Source organism: Agelaius phoeniceus, chromosome 5, assembly GCF_051311805.1.
Source record: "Agelaius phoeniceus isolate bAgePho1 chromosome 5, bAgePho1.hap1, whole genome shotgun sequence".
Taxonomy (NCBI): Eukaryota; Metazoa; Chordata; class Aves; order Passeriformes; family Icteridae; genus Agelaius; species Agelaius phoeniceus.
This window is the reverse complement of record NC_135269.1, coordinates 56424266-56444283: the sequence shown is the minus strand read 5'-3', so window position 1 is coordinate 56444283 and position 20018 is coordinate 56424266. Positions and strand designations below refer to the sequence as shown.

The window sequence follows — 20018 nt, the reverse complement described above, 5'->3', positions numbered from 1 at the left end:
CTTCTGACATAATTGTATTTTGCATGAAATCTTTGTTACTGCTATTCAACATACATATCAAAGTATTGCCTGAACAAGAACTCAATGCAATATAGGGTGTATAAAATAGAATTCCACCGTCTATGATATAGTATTTATTTGAAAAGAAAAATGATAGAGGAGTGAGGAGATGGAAGTCCAATGAGGGCTTTGAGGTATAGAAGCAGGTTGAACCAAAGCATCAGGTACATACTAATTTGGTATCATATTATCCCAAGCACAGTATTTTTATTTTTTGAATTTTAGGAATTCTATTAGAAAATAATCTGATGTAAACCTTGTAAGTCTTGTAAATCAGCCCTAAATATATGGCATGCTAAGGCTCCTGGCAATTTAGGTGCACAATCCATCAGCAGTTTTGGCTTCCTAGGAGTGCAGTTCTGTAAGAGTGGCTCTGCATTGTGCCCAGAGCCATGCTCTTGTGCTGAACAAGCAAGACCTCAAAATGAATTCAATATAACTTTGAATATATTGCTTTGGGATTTGTGCTAATGTATCTGCATGGTCTTCCAGTGTGCACTGGTGACATTTCAGAGATAGATTTGCTGAGGCAGATAGATAACTTGGCTGATGCAGGTGCCAGACACTTTGATTGCCACAGGGCTGAGGATCCCATAGGATCCCACCTTAGTATTGTAACACCAAGCAATTTTTCCATATTTTCTAGTCTTGAACCATGTGGGTTGAACCCAGAAACATGGATTCTGGGACTTCTAGGATCCAAACTTTTTAGACAACCCACATCTTCCACTCTTTTAACAGGGCTCTGTTTTTTTTCCCCCAAAAGAAATGGTTATTTGGTTGTGTTTTTTTGTTCCATAACATAATTTCACAATATACATTCTTTGATAAAACGCAATTGTCCATCTCTGCACAGTTCTAATTAGGTCTGAAGAACAGAAAGAAAGATGAAGTGATGAGAAGGTTTATGATGAATTCTTGCTACCTCAGAGCCTCTAGCAGTTACCTTCTTTCAAGCTCTGAGGTAGAAGATGAGAATTTTGGCAATGAAAAAAAGAGACCATAACAAAAAACTGTTATTAGTTCCCCTAAAGCAACATTTTTCAGCCTTTCTAAGTACATGTCTGATTATTCAAAATTAAATTTTCATTACCATCTCCCTTACAGTTGCTGTAAAACATGTTCAAATATGTATCAGTGAGAAGTCAATAGTCAATTTACTTGTGCAATTCTGGAAAGGTTGTCAGACAATACTTTCTCCTGAGATTACAGTGTTAAGGAGCAGGCAAGTGAGATCATCTTCATTTCAGATGGTAATTATACCACTTCAGAAGCACCCAGTTGCCTCTTCTGACACCATAACCCAGGGAAGATAAAATGAAGTACTTTTCCTGCACGTTTATCTATTAGATTGTATACTGTAATCCCCACGTGTTTGGCAATATGCCGAACCTATAAAACATTATTACTCTGGTCAGTTAAGAAGTAAAAATCTTTTTTTCCACTGTCATTTAAAACTTCTAGGAGGTTTGAAAGGTTTGCCCTCACAGAAGCCATACCCTATTGGGCTATAATTGCATGAATGCTGTCTTTAATTAAATTTGAAACCAGTTTCCTTGGAGCAAATATGAGACCTACTGGTCTGTAATGCCAAGGGTCATAGATGGCTTTTTTATTTTATTTTTAACCTAAGATAACAACTTCCCAATCTTTGGGAACAGTGTGTGGTTTATTAAGGATCTATTGCATATCTTCATTGCTACCTCAGCTATTTCACACTTCAGTTCCTACAGAATTCTTTCATCAGCACCATCTGGTCCCAGTGATTTACTGCCCTGGATTTTTTTTTGAGTTGCTCAATAACATCTTTCTTAGAGGCATCAACCTTTGTTAAGTCCACTCATTAACTCCTTATAAAAATTATCTTTGACTCAAGAAATTTCCTCTTTGCCCTTCACAGCAAATATGAGTGTAGAAAGCTACTTTTCATTTTGCCTTGCTTTGATTCCTTTGTTCATTAATTGATAATTCAAAGGACTAGTAGTTATGATGGGGTTTTTTGCTGGTTTCCGAAAAAGCTTTAGGTTTCTTCCTGCCTCTTGAAGATGTTTTGATGATCTTAGTCAAACTTCTTCCTCCCTTATTTTCTTCCCTAATTATCGTATTATTTTTCCTTTTGTGCACATTTCTTCTGAGCTTAATGGTAGGACTATGTTTGTGTTGATGTGTAGTTATATTATGTTAATAAGCTCTCAAGAAAATGAAGATTGGGTACATTTGAAGCTGTATAGTATGAAGAATTAGCATATTATTACGAATTTCCTGTGCAGAATGAATAATTCTGTGGTAAGTGGGGTGTGATTTTGCACCTACATTTTTTACCAAGTTCCTGGGTAAATGAACATAAAAATGTCCACCTTCAATAAGTTGGTGCATAAATGCTTATGAGCAACTTGGTGCAGGGAGGGGAGTCTAAGGCAAGACCTCTGGATGGGCAATGCTTGATCCCTAAATATCCTTGGTCTTTTTCTTTGTCTCTGATCTCTGCAATTCATAAGGAGTGCAAGGGGAGCTTAAGAAATATATCTGCATAGCCTGACCAATAAGGTTTGTCAGTCCTGCTGAGAAATCACACACTCCTGAGCTGCAAGTGCTGGCCTCAGAGCTGGGGCTCACCTCAGCAGGAGCTGGGCTGGGCTGGTTTCAGCTCCTGCCTTGGAGCCACGTGCCTGAGCCTGAGCTCTGCTGGTGCCTCCACAGGAAGGGTCTGCCAGAGCCAGGGAGTCATTACCCAAATAAGAAGAGCCCCTGTGGCTGAGCCTGGGGAGGCTGCAGAGCCACACTCGCGCTCAGCTGGGAGCAGCCAAAAGGCAGGAGCCCAGGGTAAGGAAGAACATAAAAACTGCCTGAGCAGGACCCCCCAAGGCTCAGTGGAGGGGCCTCTCACCATGAGCACCATATTCTTCCCTGTGAAAGTCTTAGATTTTAATGACAAAGCATGCATCATCTGCTTACAGGCACCCAGTGCTTTTTCAGGAAAATAGAAAATTTCACACTCAAGATCTAGAGCAAAGGTCAATATAAACCAGGAACAGTAGTGGGTTGTTAACATACAATTTTAGTTGAATTATTAACATAGTTTTTTTGCTACAATATGATAATTTACTCTCTTGGACCATTAAAACACTAACAGACAATAAATTCCTTGCTCCATGTATCTGGTTTCCTTTTACCATGACAAAATTTTGGACGTAATATTTTCATGCCTGAAGGCTTAGCCCAAAAATTTCCAGCTGTGTCTGCTTTGCAACGAAGTTTACATAATCCCTACTCAACCCCTGACTGCTGAGCCTAGTCCATGGTTCATTTTAGCAAACTCCACCTTTCTCTGTGTGTTTCAGGTTCCACCCTTATTGTCATTCCATCTCCTTGTCCTACCCTTTCATTTTCCAAATGTGAACAGCTCCTCTCTCACCTCCACCTTCTGGAGGATTTGGGTGACTCAGACTGCTACAGCTGAAGCACACAAAATGTGTGACTTTCTCCAGATGACCTAGCTGCAGCCTGCTAGAGAAACAAAGCCCACTGGAATGAGTCACCATAACAAGCAGCAATAGCAAAATGATAAGGTCCCAGGATCCTTTTGTAGTTCATTTCATATTCAGACTCACATTGTTCCCTAAGAAAGCTTTTTCTCTTAACCAATAATTTCTAACTGTAGGGTGGAAATTTTCATAATATCTGAGAAATGTACTGACTATCCTGATTCAGATAGACATGCTATAAGGATGCAAATTGCTTTCCTTTGATTGTACCATTTTATGAAAAGATACTGTCAAGAGAAACATTGATGTTCCTACTGTGGCTTTTTTTTTTTTTACTAGGAAAACGTGAGATTGCTAAAAGCTAATTAAATATGGTGTTTTGTATATAAAACATACATAACTATAGCCCAAGTTCAATCCAGGAATATAGGAAACAATGGAAAGTGCTAGCATACACTGTGACAGATGACCTTTATTTTCATATGAACACAAGTTATTTGGCCCATTAGCGTGCTTATTTATTTAATATGATGCATAAAACACATTGCAATTCAAATGGGTAATTATTATGGCCTATTTGGAATTGATGTCTGTTTGTTGTTCACATTCTATGTAATATCAGCACAGAAGCCTGCTACTATTTCTTCTCTATTAAAATAGTTTCTTTATTCTATACAGTGTTGGCAGTTAATTTAAAAATAAATATCACCTTTGAATTCACTTATTAAATTTGAAAAGAAATGACAGTATGATAGTTTGATCCATTATTATAAGCCTAATGTCCAAAATTAGGCTTTACTGAGTAGCTTTTAAGGACTAAAATGTTAAAAATATTATTGTAATTCTAAGCAGCTATAAAATAGACTCACCTGGTTGTATTTTGTACAAAGATATTAATAAATACATACATGCAATTTGTTGATGTTGACACAGCTATTTGCAGACATAACCAACTATATGTATCTTGTTGCTTGCATGTTTTTGTATAATCATATACTGACAGCATTAAAAATGGAAGTATTATAAAGAACGGTATATGTAAATATATATATATATACACGCTTCAGATAAATATAAGTCTTTGTATTTTTCATGCTTAGGTGTATCTTGATGGGACAGACAAAAGTCCAATGACACTTTTCAAACATACTGAAAATAGTACTCAAGCAGGAGGTTAGATTCAAAATGTAAACCAGGTAAATTCTGGAAAGACATATAAAAATATGTAGACATGCACATACATACATACAGATATAGATATTGCTGTGGCCTCAGATGAAGTTCAGTACTTTCTTGTACTATACAATGGAGCATTAGAAGGAAGAATTCTAACATCTAGCTCTGAATTTTAAACTGAATTCATGTTCAAAAATTTGTGAAAATTTGTGAAAACCTGTCTTTTGCCTCCAATCTTGATGTAGCAAAAAATATATGCCTATGTACAGAGCATACATATAGTCATTGGTTAGTTCACAGAACAGTCTGTTCACTAGTGTAATACACTCCATTATATTCAAATTTAAAAAAATAATACTCTTTGGGCTCATGCAATTCATAGCATTATCTGTAAGTAAAAAGAATAATAGAAAAGTCACAAGTAGCTAGTCCCATCTATTTTGCACCCAGTCAAAGCTTTATTTTTCTCTATAACTTTGATCTATGCATTTTAATTTTAAATGATAAGGTGTTAGCATTTCACCCTGTCTGGTGGGAGATCACTTCAAACACTGCACAGCCTAGGCATTAGGGAATCATCTTCCTATTTATCCTCACCTTTATATGATTTTAGGGGTTTTTCCAGATATGCACAAAGAATTTTATCTTTTCCATATAGCTGTGGTATCTTTGCTTGAGTATTTAGCAAAGTTAAATATATTTAGCTATAAAATCTATTTCAAATTGATTTGCTGCTTTAATACTGAAATTTGTAGAACTACTCATAATGTGCAGCACCATCACATATTTGTTTTGTTGTGAAGATTAATTGTTCCTATATGGTAAAATAGGGAATCTAAAACAAAGAGTAGAGTTATTTAGGTAAGAAGAAAATTGCAGGCACAAATGGGCATTGCTGAAAAAGATTTGAATGACCTAACTTTTCTTTTATCATAGAAAACAAAAATGCTTCACATTCCTAGAAGAATTAGCATTTTCTTAAAACCATATGCTCTTGACTCATCCCAACATTAACTACTACAACACATTTACAGCTCTACCAAACCCTGATACAAAAAGGTGATCTGAATCTGAATCACATCCAAGTTTTCTACCCAAATATTGCAAATCTACCAGAATCAGCATCACTAATTCTTTAATAGAATAGATATTTTATGAAACCTGACAACATTAGTAGAGATTTTTTAAAATTGCAGATTAAGCCTTTTACGGAGAATCACAAATGACATTCAGGTTCAATAGAACAAAGATTTCATCTTATATTAGTTTCTGGCAAGTCAATTTGCAAGATTATTTTTGCAGATTAAATTAGCTGTATTAGGAGGTCACCCTCTTTCTTCTAAATCAAGAAAGAGAGACAGTTGCATAATAGCATAATGCTGTAGATATATTACTAACCAATCTTTCACAATAAGGAAATTAGCTATTCACCAAGAAGGAGTGAATAAAATAAAAAGATGTTTTATAACACAATGAATATCTCCTGGAATAAGCTGGGGAAAGGCCAGCTGAATATCACTAAGAGTGCCACCTCTCTGTATTTTAGATTTCAATCTCTGGAAAATGTAAGAATTTAGCTTAGAGTCAGAGAAGGAAAATGCCACCATTTATGATCTATCTCTTCTGGGCTGCATGATGCATTTGTATTCTTGAAAATGTGATTTCTGGCTTTGGAGTACTTAAATAATCAGAAGATATCAGTCTATCAGTAGTTGGTGACTTATAACATCCAGAGAAAGCAATTAATTTGGATTTGAAAATTGCCACTAAGTTTGAGTCCTAATGTTTTATGTATATTTATATATGCAAGCAGTGTGTTAGTCAAAGTAAATATAATAACTGACATGTTTTTCCTCACAAAATCAATTGATGTTTCATCTGAAAGTGCAAATGAATAAAAATAGGGAAAGGTTTCCTGTTTTATAACAATGTTAAGACAGTGACATTATTTCTCCTCCTACTTTCCTGCCTCTCTGTACAGATAATTTTTAGACTCCTTTCCTACATCATGGATGCCCCATCCCTGGCGTTGTTCAGGACCTGGCTGGATGGGGCTTCGAGCAGCTTGGTGTAGTGGAAGCTGTCCCTGCCCATGGATGGGGGATTGGAACTTGATCTCCCCTTCCAATCCAAACTGTTATAGGATCTTTAACTCATTTATTCAGAAGACTTTCTCTGATGGATAGAAACCTCTCCAACAGTGTGTTTTCTTCTCTAATGCCTTGTGACTGCAGTTCCTGATTAGCAGGTGGTGAGTGATGGATTGTTTTATTTTTGAAGTAAATGTGCATAATCGCCATGTTCTTGTTTCTGATGGCAAAATCTGTAGGGAACTGAGGGCCAGTATAGTAGCAAATGCAGTATCTATAAATTTTATTAGCTGGAAGCAGTAACAAATAGAAATACAAAGCTCAACTAGCTTTTGAAATGAACCATAAGTGGTCCTATTAAAACAATCTAAGGCGTGGACTGCTGACCACTGCAAAAGAAAATTAAGCACCAGATTTTTGAAAGAATAAGAAAAATGAGGAGATGGGAAAGAGGAACAGTAATGAACACATGGAAGATTTTTTAAGCAAGATTTAGTCAATTATATACTTCATCCTTCTAATTTTGTTGCACTTTTCAGATTTCTCTTTAAAAGACAATTTTCCCTTAACTGCTTCAAGCTAATTTTTGTGTTGTACCTTCTATTGGTTATGTGCCTCATATACTTCAGTTCTCATTTCTTTCATTATCTTCTTGTTCATTGATCTATTCTTCTTATTAATTTAATTATCTGCTTTTGCTTTCCTTTCATTCAGATTTATCTTCACTTGTCTTTATAGTCTTTTGCCATGTCAGTTCCCTTCTGTTTAATTCTTACTCCTTTCCAGCACAGGCGAAGGAAGTGATTGCCTTGAATTCAGTGAGATTTGGAAGGACCTTTAGCTATCATTAAGGTCCTTAATGATACTGGACCTGCTACTGAGCAGGTCCTTGAAGGCCAGAGTCCCAGACAGTGATCTTTCATACTTGTCCAAATTCCCTTTAAAGTTTTAGCACATTTTGGTGATTTTGGAGAAGCAGCAGAGCAACCTAATAATAGTAAAACTGGAATTAGGATCCAGGTCTTTGGAGTTTCATTCCTATTGCTATGTACCTTGAAGAAAATAGAGAAATTAAGTCTCAAGTACACTAAATTGCAATTTCTTTGTTTGATCTATCTGAAAAGAACAACCTAAGACACTGGCTGGGTAATTTTCTGTCAAAGCAATAAATGATGACTACACATATGCACACACACAAATATATGCCTAGATATTGAATGGTTTGACTGATCTCAAACTGTATGGCTCAGAAGGAGCTCCTAACATTGTAACTGGTTTGTCTTCAATATCTGGATTTTTAGTGGAACTAAGTAAGAGGCAGAATGCCATCAAAAAGTACTAACAACAAAAATATATCCACCAGTAAACAGGCTGGATGCTAATTAAATCTTTTCTCCCCTACCCTAGTCATGGATCTTATTCTTGGATTAATATCAAAGTTAATCATCATTTTACTACTTCAATATTATCTTCAAAGCAGTACCAAAAGTAGACAAAGGAGGAATAGAATTTACATTTTGATTTAGTAATAAGGTATGTAAATTCACAGAGACCTTGCTCTCAGCATAAAAAATATGATAAATTACTATTTTATTTCAGATTTAGTGTATTTTTTACTTATTTGGCCCTATTGCTGAAAATGCTTCTATATATTCCTGAATGTAAAACATGTCTGCCATCCTACTAATCCATATACTTTTGGTTAAAGATAGTGTTTGCATAAGGGCTAGAAGTCTGAATTTGTATGAAGTTGTCACTTGGACTTGTAGGCCATACGAGTAGATTACTCATTTGACAATAGTGAGTTACAGAATTTATCTAAGTTCCTTTGAGCTTTGTTTTCATAATTTGTTTCATAGAACAAAAGAAATAAATTCCTGAATAGAAAATATTTTTCTTTTTTTTCCCCCCGAATTCAAGTCAACCTCCTGAATTATGAAATTTTATCCCCGGATTTTCAGTCAAATATCTGGAAAGAGTGAATAATCTTTTTTACTGTTACCTTTCTCCTGATTTCCTTCACTGCTTAACTCTCCACAGAAAACTACAGAAACTTGTGCTGTGAAGTGCAGCTGGGAACAGGGCAGCCTAAGTAAGATGGTCACTTTATTTTCCTCCTGATAATACAGCAGGGAAGGAAAGTGAATTGAAGTTAATAATGTGCCTTGTGTGAGTACTTGTTCCACCCTTACTGCTGTGGTACCCTTTACCTTACGTGCTTTTAATGCTGATACACCTTATTTATGAGTTAAAATCATATCCAGAACAGTCATATCTGTGTCCAGTAGTAAAAGATTCAAAATGTCAAATTTCTTCTAAGTCAGAATTATATTTGCAGATACATAAGAACCTAAAACTGAGATGGGACACTAAATTGCAGAGATTAACTTCACCAGTTTATACATGCAATGTGCAGGATTTTAAGAGAAATAACTGGAGACCAAGGTCTAGAAAATCTGATGTTACCCCATAGAATATCAATATATGCACTTCTTTCAATAATAGATTTATTTCATGTTCCAATCACACCATTGATATTGTCCTCCTTAGGGCATTTTAGAGTTTCATCCAATAATGAGGGTCAGACTTATTGCCCCAACCCCACTCCCATATCCCCCTTTTTTCCCTGTCACTCTCCTCATAGCACCAGCATCATTAAGTTTTTGTGACAAAACCTGGCAGAAATAGTGGTCTGAACACCTAAAAATTCAATTATTCACTGAAACAGCCTACAGAGAAGTGTTTATATCACAGCTTTGCAAAAAGAGAAATTGATGAAGAAACATGAAGTGTCTTCTTCAGTACCATGGAGATGCCAAAGTTAGTGCCAAGGTTGGATTCACTCATACTTCATATCCCTGTCCTCAAAACACAAGATATCACTTAAGGTCCATGAAATCTCCTAACTGGAAAAAAAAAAAAAAAAAAGGAAACCAGCATGTTTCTGCAAAGTCACATAATATTCTAAAACTTTGGGGTGCAGAGAAACACAGGTGAGCATGGACCATAATGTAGGTATGAAAGCCATGGTTAAGTCATAAAAAGGAACAGCTGCTTGGGTCAAAATCTTGCATGGAAAATGAAGGAGCACAAGGCAGAAGCATATGAGGCTCCACAGGAAACTGCAAGGTAAAATAAAAAAATATGCAAAGGATAAAGAAATCCAAGAAAATTCTCATAAAAGAATTTGGCATTTATATTTGGAAGCTGGCATGGGTTTAAAGTAGAATTTATCCTCTACTTCAACAAGGACATAGCATGTGATCTAATACTGTGTCTTCCTTGAAATTTACCAGTCATAATTCAGCTGATTATTTCTATTTCTCACTTCCACCTAAGTAAGTTTTTTGGTTAATTCTACTTCAAGTCCTCTCTTTCAGTCTTCTCTTTAAGTCATATAGATTTTTCAGATGCATCTAGCTGCTTCACATTTTAAATCTCTTCAAGTTTCCAGAACCTCACAAACAGGTTCTGGACTCTTCAAGTTTAATTAACTCGCTATTTCCATTGTTTACTTAGACCATCAGTTTTTTGAATTTCTTAATTTTTACCATCTGCTTCAATTTCTGGACTTAAATCATATCAGTTTTTTATCAAATTTTCAATCACTCTTATCTCAGACATCTATTTTTACTTCTTGCTTTAAATCACATCAGCTTTCATACTGATGTAAATTATATATTCTAATACTTGCTCTTGGCATATTTGCTTATAAAGGATTTCCAATTTGTATACATCTCTGTATGTTTGTTATGTTTGTCGTATGTTTATGTGTCATGCTGACTTAAAAATTAAATTGAAAATTATTTTCCATATGAAAATATTGTAACTGGTAACATAGAATTCTTAAAATAGAATGTTTTTCCTTAACAAAGACCTAAAACAAATCTGAAATTCATGAGAGTCTTTCCAAGTAGAATTTAGGCAAAATGCAAAGATAGCATTTAAAAAGAAATATATTCCCACATTTTTAAACTCAGATCCATTTTCACAGAAAAGATCAAATATGAGATAAATTTAGGATAGAAGATAAATTTTAAAATAGACAAATTATAAACTGATGCTATTTTAGTAACACCTTTTTCTAAATGACAAGATAAGTTATGTAAGCAAATATAGCTTACCAAGCTGATGCAAAAGAAGGAAGACAAGACTACTTTTGGCTTTGACTTAATCAAAAAGGCAGAAAAGAGTTGAATAACTCTACTACAGCTACTTCTTCAGAAAAGAAATGTATCTGCCTTTTTTTCTGACCCTAAAGACAATGAATATAGAGTCAATGCTCTACCAATCTAATTGGTTGGGATTTTCAGCCATTTAATTACTACCTGCTGTATAGTTGCATTTTTCAAGTTAAACATGGAGATGTTAGAATCTTATTACTCAGCTACACAGAAAAATAGATTGACATGCAGGCAACACTATTTCAGTTTGGGGGACTTTCTGCAGCTATGCTGTATTAGGCATCAAGTTGGGTGTCTTGCTAATGCAGGTACCTCAGCTAGTTACCTTCAGAGGCAATGGAAAGAAAATGGCATGGCATGTTATGCCTCATCTCATCAGCTGAATGACACCCTAAAAACATCTATTCTTTGTTCACAAAAGGTAATGACTTACCAAATCCTAAGATAATTATCTGAGGCATAGAATTCTGCACTGTAGCTGTCTTCAGGAAAGCAAGATGCAACCCAGCCATTGTGCATAGAACATGCTGCAAACAGTTCCTCCCATGGGATGAGTATTTCCATTGTGGTCTGGTGTAGAATGACGTGGCAATGTGACTGATGGCTTGTGCTCATCACAGATATTAAGTGACATCAATTTGATCCATTAATATGTGAGAATGATCAACGTCGTACACAAAAAGATTCAGATAAATCCTAATCTGGATTAAATGGCTAAATACCAAAATCAAATAAATAAATAAACAAAAGCAATGGTTTTCAAATTCATCTGTTGATCATAAGTGAGAACAGTCCAGACTTCCAAGAATGAGATTATTCAAAATTTGCATAGTAATTATATGACAGTGTATAACAGTATATAGGTACTTTGTAGTACTGTGATGACATAGCCAAATAAAATGTATAGATGTTTTGCACAAATACATATGCTACGTGTCAACATAGAGAGAAAAATGAATATTTGTGTAGTTGGTCCTCGGAAGTATCCAATCAGGGTTCTTTCAAGTTAGAGAACAATGAAGAAGGTAAGCACAAAAGACTGTGAATAAGCAGCTCATTACTAAGTCTGTGAAGATGACTGGGAAAAGAAAACAATCAAACAGCAGCATCAGGAGCAAATAAAAGCTCCTCTTGGAGTGGAGGATTGAGTAGTATAAGTGCATCTGGAATAAGTAAGGAAGATGGAGAAAGATCACAGTTCCACTTAATTGTCTGACTTTTTATGTCAAAGACCTGTTAAGCCTGCTCACCTTGGTTACAGGAACTTAGCATCACCAAGGGCCATAGCTATTGTTGCTAACAATGCAGAAAAAACTCCACAGACCTGTTATTTTTTTGGTCTTAGCATCACTCCCAATACAATTTCTAATTCCTGAACTGATACAAATCTTAACCTATAGACAAATATATTCAATTGCAATACTTATAAATTTAGCATATAAATTATTATTACTTTGAAATAGATATGTCCAGAGACTCATTCAAAATAAAAAATAAAAAAACCCTAAAGCTAAAATATATGAATTACAACTGCTGCTGTTTTCTGTGTCAGAAATTTCTTAATGTCTTGAAAGGAAACATGGTATATTTTAAAATTATCTGGTTAAAATTGGAGGCTTAAAATAATTATAATAATAATTATAACTAAATGAAAAATTGTTGTTGCTTACTGCATAAATGCAAATGTACAAGAAATCTACCTATAATATAATATATTTCTAACCATGACAATGTTTCCAATCAACAGTATAAAAATTTTAATAATAACATTTTTTCAAGGACTATTAGGAATTTTTCAGTAACCTAGAAAATTTGTCTAATCAGTGAGTTTTCTGGAGGAGAAAAAGACTTTTTAACAGACCTATCTTCTTGTGGTATAAACAATGAAGTTTTTGTTGCCTAAAGTAAATGGGAAAGAAGATACAGAAATAACAAGATTTTTAGGACAGATTCTTTGTCCTTTTAGTACAAAGATATTTCCTCCTTCTCTTTTTTCTTTCTGCATCCTTGAGCTCTTCCCCAGGAAAAGGAAAAGGTGATCAAAAGGCTTTGAAACTTCTTACTTTTCCTTCCGTCTTGGATCAGAGTCCAAGTAAGTCCTGCTGTAAGCAATTCCTTCTGCCCCTGACTCTGGGAGACAGAATGGAAAATTTGGTGGGGAAGAGAAGTGAATCCACCACTAACCAGCTGATGAAAAAGTGATTGATGTAGGACTTACATATAAAAATGGAATCTTTGAAGTAGGTAGAATAGCTGAGAAACTGCGAGAACTGGACAGCTTAATTGATGAAATGAAAAGGAATAATGGTCTGAAGGACAGAATCATTTTGAAGAACAGGTCTAATTCCAGAGGATCAGCATGAACAAATCCTTCAAGGTTGTCAGGGTAAGCCAGGACCAAAGTCATCTTTCTGACACATGCAAGGCAAATTTTATTGTTACATAAATCACTTCAGGAATAACCAGGAATTCCAGAAGCAGAAGACAAAAAAAGAAAAATCCCCACACAACTCCTCAGCTGTATGTTCATCTCCTTTTGGCAACCTAATATTAATAACAGAGTAAATGGCAACATCTCTTAGAGCTGATTCTGACCTTGGTGTGGCATTGACCATACTCTCACAAACAGGTTCTGGACAAATAAGCATTGAGTTCTATAGCTTCTTGCCAATTGGGGAATTACTGTGTTTTTATTACCTGTTTCATTAGACTACAGATTTTCACAAAAGTTGTAGGAACTTTGGAAGAGATTCAGTTGCCTCAGCTTAAACCTGTAGCTCCATTTTAGACGCTCCGTCTGGCAGACATGACAGAAGTAGTAAATCAGTCTGTACCCTTCTGCAGAGGCTGCTGGAGACTTGGTGATGTGATACTTGTATTTAAGGATCTTGAAAAACCAGGCACAGGACAATATGGAGGCTCCAAACCATAAACCACCTATCAGTGATCAACCACCTCTTATCATTGGAGCAGTGTGGTAACACAACAAAGAACATGTATCCAACATAAGAGAAACACATCATATACAACAAATTCACATCTATGTAGACTTGCAGACCACTGAAGTATGAGTAAGGTGTCAAAATATAAAATATAAAATATAAAAATGTTCTTAAGGAACTCCTAGAGGTAAAAAGGAAATCACCAAGACTACCATCATAGTCCTAAAAAACCTGAGGATTCATAATTAATATAATATAATATAATATAATATAATATAATATAATATAATAATATTTTAATTCTCTTTCTGCCTTGTGCAGTGAAATTGAATGATACAGATGGGCATAGAATAGATGAGCAATACACCGAGTACAGTTAGTATTTATCCTTTTAAAGTCACATATTTTGAATTATAATTGTTATATAATTGTTAGCATCATTATACCTGGAGCAGAAATAATTCTTTGGTTAGTTTGTTAGATCTAACACTACAGATATGTTGTTGATTTTGAGTTTAAAGTGAGTTCAATTTATTCCTAAGATACTTTTCAATGGGAAAGGCTTGTAGGGATTGGATAAAGAAAAGCTATTCCACTCTACAAGTGACAAAGAAAAAAAAGAAAAGAAAGACCCACTTTGGTTGAATGAGGAATGTTTGGAAAGACGTCTTAATCTTAACCAATCAAATTATTTTGGATGTAGAGTTGGGATAGAACAATATTTTGTGAGTTGGTGAGTCAGGACCTTTTTACCCACGAAAAGCAAGAACTCTTCATGTCTAATCCTGGGTGCAAGACCTGCTGAAGAGGTTTAAATTTTTTATGTGCAAAGACAGGAAACAGAGAACTTGGATTAAAATACAACCAGGTTTTGTTTTATATTTACCGTAAGATTCCTGATTTTTTAACACCTGACAGCTATTTTGTCTGGAATAGGAAACTTTATTATAAATTTGAATGTACCATGTTCTTCTACCACACTTACTCTAAAGATGTGTGGCAGAATTTTCAGCATATATACAATTGCTCAGATGGATTTGGGTTTTTGTGCACAATATATTTAAAATTTTTAACTATAAAGATTTTTTTACACTGAATTAATTCCTAATTCCACAAATGCTTCCATAAATTTCCCGACTTTACATTATTTTAATTCCATAACCTGTCTAAATGTAGCTTTGCTAATTAGACCGAGGTAGCTATAGAAGAAGAAACTTTTTATTGTTGTGATTATACACTCTTTAGGAATGAAAAAATCATCAAATCATTGAAGTTGGAAGAGACCTTCAAGATCATCTAGCCAATGATCAACTCAGCACCACCACAATCACCACTAAACCATGTACCCAAGGGCCATGCCCAGACCTCTCTTGAACACTCTACCAACTCCCTGGGCAAATTATTCTAATGTCTAACCACACTTTTAGTGGACAAAAAAAATAAATCTAATATCTAATATCAACCTCTCCTGGCACAAGTTAAGGCCATTTCCTTTTGTGTTTTTACTTGAGACTAGGCAGAAGTTTTTCAGATAGTTGAGAAAGATCAATGAGGTACCCCATGAGCCTCTTTTTCTCCAGACTAAACAATGATCTTTCTGCAGACTTTAAGGAATGAAAATCTTTAAGAGCCCAGAGGAGCACAGACATTTGATATCAGCACCTTATATACAGCAAGGGCATTTTCAAAACACCTGAATTCTGACAGCAAAAAAAAAGATGACAAAATTTAATGTAAAGTTTTACTGCTTGTTAAGAACATGGCTCAAATGGCCTATAGATGGATTCTGGTTTTAACTTTTGTGAATAACTTAGAAATTGTTCAGTCATCAGTTATAATGTTGAGGAATGATAAATTTGTACACTTCCCTTTACAATTTAGAGAGAGGCTTTAGCTCATTATTTTTAATCACACCTCTACTTTGGTTACAGTTTAAAATCTGTCATCCAGAAATCCCTGAAGCTTACAGTGTTTCTTAGTTTGCTGAAAATACTTTTGCCTTTGGCTGCCCTTAGGGTTAAGGCTAGAAGAGCACAGGGAAGTATGCCAAGACGGATGCACAAAGAACTCTGCTGGGTCTGTAGTACTTTAAAACATTTTCCTTGAAGGAGGGCAAATAATATCAGAGTGTTTGAATACTGGGAAAAAAGCCCCCAACAAATTCAGTGAGAAAAAATAATAAAATTGAAAGTACTTGTATTGCTTTAAAGCACTTGTATTCTACATCTGGGCAAAAATGCTCAACTCTTTTTTATTAAAAACATAACACCTCTGACAATATAATCTATGAATGAACTGTTAATAATTACTTTGTTCAAAAGAAAAGAAATCCTCCTCCTGGTTTTACTAGCTTCTAGGTATTATAGTAAATTTGTTTTCATTAGAATCATCAATAACTTTTACACTTCCTTATGGAGCAATTTTGCTACTTTATTTTCCTCTCCTCATCTTTAATCTTGGTTGCAACTAAAAAGGGCAGAATCCAAAAGGTAACTGAAACATCACTATTTTCCTTAGCTCTACAGCATGCAATTTGATCTATGTAAAGTTGTGCACTGTCATTGTTAGTGAACATTACTGTATATATTCAGCAATCTGAAGGGTGTTAGAGCAGCAGCTGAGACTGTGCTCTTCGTGTGATACCTACAGTTCTGTTTTCTGTCTGACACAGCTCAGATGAGGATGTGCAACTCTAATAAGGGATAAAAAAATCAAGACCAGGATCAAAAGGCTGGTACTAAAATCGTAGCTAGCTACAAAGATAAAAACCAAACCCAAGGTCAAATTATATTAAAGCACTTTTTGAAGCATTGATTTTCAAAAAAATACCTACTGAAGTAAACATTTTTATGGAAATAAATATCGGGGATATTTTTATTAGGGAATAATATTTTATTATTTTAAAGGAAGCCTTAGAGTGCTGAACATAAAAAAAAAAATAAACATATGCAGCTTGGCTCTACTAAAGGGAGCCTGGTTTTCCAGGTAGTTTGACCTTCCTTAGGGCACTGTATCAGTCTGCAGTTTTAGAACTAAATTAAGCTTTGATGTTCAGAGTTACTGAGGCTCCTTGCATCTCCTTGAGTGAATCTGGTCATTGTTCTTTAAATAAATTAATTAAAAAAATATTAATTACATCATTAAACTTGAATGTTTACTGCAACTCTACAGAAGACCAAGTGTTCTGATTCCTTGAGATGTTGGATTTTACTGAAATCATCACAGTCACTGTAAAGGTGATGGTCTCCACATGAACAGGAAAAAAATAGGCTTGGCACAAGCACCAGTAAACAAAATATAGCAGCAGGCCAGAGTAGGAGAAGAACCAAAATAGACAAAGCAAGCTGAGAACATAAACATGACCTAGCATGTCATTCTAAAAATGACACACTCAGGACTGTTAACTATTTACCAGTCCTGCAATTTGATAAATTTGATGACTTTGAAAAGGAACAGTACAAAGCTCAGGGATCTAGAGCAATGTGAGCAGTGTAGAGGTGCTATGCCGCTACTCTGCAGAGAAATTATTTTTTTCAATTCAAGAAAAAAAAAAAAGGATGTGATGAGCTTGTCAAACTAACTGGGAATTTCTCCCTTATATTTGCTTCAGAATAAACAGTCATGGATAGTTGAGCTTCTGGATATGTATGTTATACAAGATCTGAAGTTTTTTGTGTTTTTGTTATGCCTCAGCTGGGTTTGTGGACAAGTAAAAGCGAACACCATAGGGATGCACATTGAAATACACTGCTGGAACATATAGGCAGTAAAATGAATTAGGGTGTATTCTGATACTGCATAGGAAACTTACATTGGAAAGTTCAAGAATGAACAGAAAACATTCCTCATAGGAAATGAGATTTTAGAAAAAAAATCTACACTTTGTGTTTATCATATAATGGCAATGATTATTTTAATGTAGGTAGAGTGTGATGCATATATATTTGAATCTCATGGTTTGTCGAGCCCCATGTAATAAACTCAGTGAATCACTGTATTAGCAGCCTTGAGAAGAATTAATTATAATCCCATATCCACAACAAGCTTTAAACACTTTAATTTGCATAGAAAATGCAAAAGCATTTTCCAGATCACGACTGTCTCTGAAATATAAATAATTGAATTTTCAGTGGGAAGAAGTTGGTATATTGCTTATCTATCATATGGTAGGGTAGTGACTTCCTCCATCTCTGCTGATCATACAAGTGAACGTTATGATCCTTTTTCTTCAGTCTTTCTTCTCAGTCTGTCCTCTTAAGGTAACAGAGATACCACCCTTATTAGTTACTTGGTAACTTAAAATATTGTAGATATACTGTTTAGAGTCACATGAGTCAGCTGTGATAAGATAAAAAATGCCAGCAACTTCCATATCCTGTGCCTGTGTTTTATAGTGTATTTTCTAGATGAAAACATCTAGAAATATCTGCATAAACCAAAATACCCATAAATTAGTGATATACCAATTCTTTTTTCTTTTAACAGTTTAGCAACAAAATTATTTAAATGGATGTGTGTTTAAAATTTTTCTGCATACAAGTAGGTTATAATTTCTTCCTGTTTCTCTTGATCAAATTCAGATAAATAATCAGGTCTCAATCTTTTTCTTTGTGTTGTTTTCAGCACATGATACTATTGAAAAAATTTTCAGCCAAGAGGAACACAAAAATGAGGATGTAAAAGTGTAGAAAAACAGTCATGATTATATCATACCAGAAAGAGTTAGCTATTTTAGGATATCATAGATGTTCTTCAATTTAAAAATGCATTACTGTGTTGCCACATCTCTTCATATAATGGTTCATATAATTTTCTCTAATTGTAAATGCACCATGAAAAAAGATTCCTGATTGGATTTTTCATATATTTCTATGGAGCTCGGCAATAATGATAGCTCTATGATGAACAGGAATTTGCAAATACATTTTTTTCTTTATTTACTCTTCTGATTGTTATCTATATACAAATATAGAAGGACACTGAGTCAGCAGTAGTTAAATTTTCTTCAGTACATAGGAGAGTTAAGCATATTATGCAGTTGGACTAGAAATGCTGGTAATTAGAGTTATTGAATATGGCTGGAAACAATTGCATTAATTTTCGTTGATTTTATCACAGTGCTCAAAAACTATATCAAACATAAAGATAAATGTATGAAATCCCACTAATATAAGGTTTTATTAAGGCCATAAAACAAAGCTAGTCAACGAATGAGAGAATGTAAAATACCTTATCTTTTTAATGGTGTCTCTTTGTTTTTCTCTAAGCTCATGATGAGAGGATGTAGGCCTGGATTCAACCTTGGTGTAACTCCACTGAAGTTAGCTGAGATACACCAAACGTGGTTTTGCCCCAGAGGATTTTAGATTCATTTATTTTAAATGAAGTCAATACATATTTTAAAATGAGCATTGCCCTTCAGAATGCCAAAGTAGTGAGTGTAAAAAGAAAGACATCCTGAAAGATAAAATAAAATGTGTGTGATATGAAATATTTTAGGACAGAAAGTCAAACAATTTAACCACATTTCCAGCCTCATTCATCCGACGTATTTTTCTTACGCCATACCTGTGAATTAAACTCTGGTAAAGGCAGGAGAGGGCAAATCATATGCCCCTTGTGCTTCTGATTGACTTGGAACCTTCCTAAAAGGGAGCACATCATTCATTTGTTGGGCATGCTGTCATCCTCAGAAAAATAGAAAGAAAGAGATGTTGTCTTTAGATGTGGAATGCGATCCCCCAAGAAAGAAGAGTAAAACCTTTAGTTCACTTATTTTTTTTTAATACATTTACAGGCATACAACTGCTGTCTGAAGAGAGTTATAGGCTGCATAGAGATGTGCATGTTCAATCCTTACCCCAAATCTTCCTTCCCAGTGTGTAGAAAGGTGGAAGAAAATGCAGCGGTTTTGGAATGCTATGTTACTCTGCTGTCGGAGATGGAAGTTAATTTTTAAAGGGATGTAGGATCAGTTTCTGTGTTCATATTGCACATGAATTGCAGATCTAGAAATGAACTTCAAAGTGTTCAGAATCCCCTCTTCCTTCTACTCTGTTTTTTAGCCAGGTGTATGCCCTA

The 20018-nt window shown here is 34.9% G+C and overlaps 1 protein-coding gene across 8 annotated transcripts in view; it reads left to right on the top strand.

Moving 5' to 3' along the window:
* The window catches only part of TAFA5 (TAFA chemokine like family member 5), a 505501-nt gene that overhangs the window by 435650 nt on the left and 49833 nt on the right, over nucleotides 1-20018 (top strand). The window contains exon 5 of one of the 8 annotated variants that reach the window (XR_013182463.1): nucleotides 6703-6972. The exons of the other annotated variants lie outside the window; for them this stretch is intronic. The gene's annotated coding sequence lies outside the window, so the exon portion shown is untranslated. The remainder of the gene's footprint in view (nucleotides 1-6702; nucleotides 6973-20018) is intronic. 8 annotated transcript variants of the gene reach the window in all.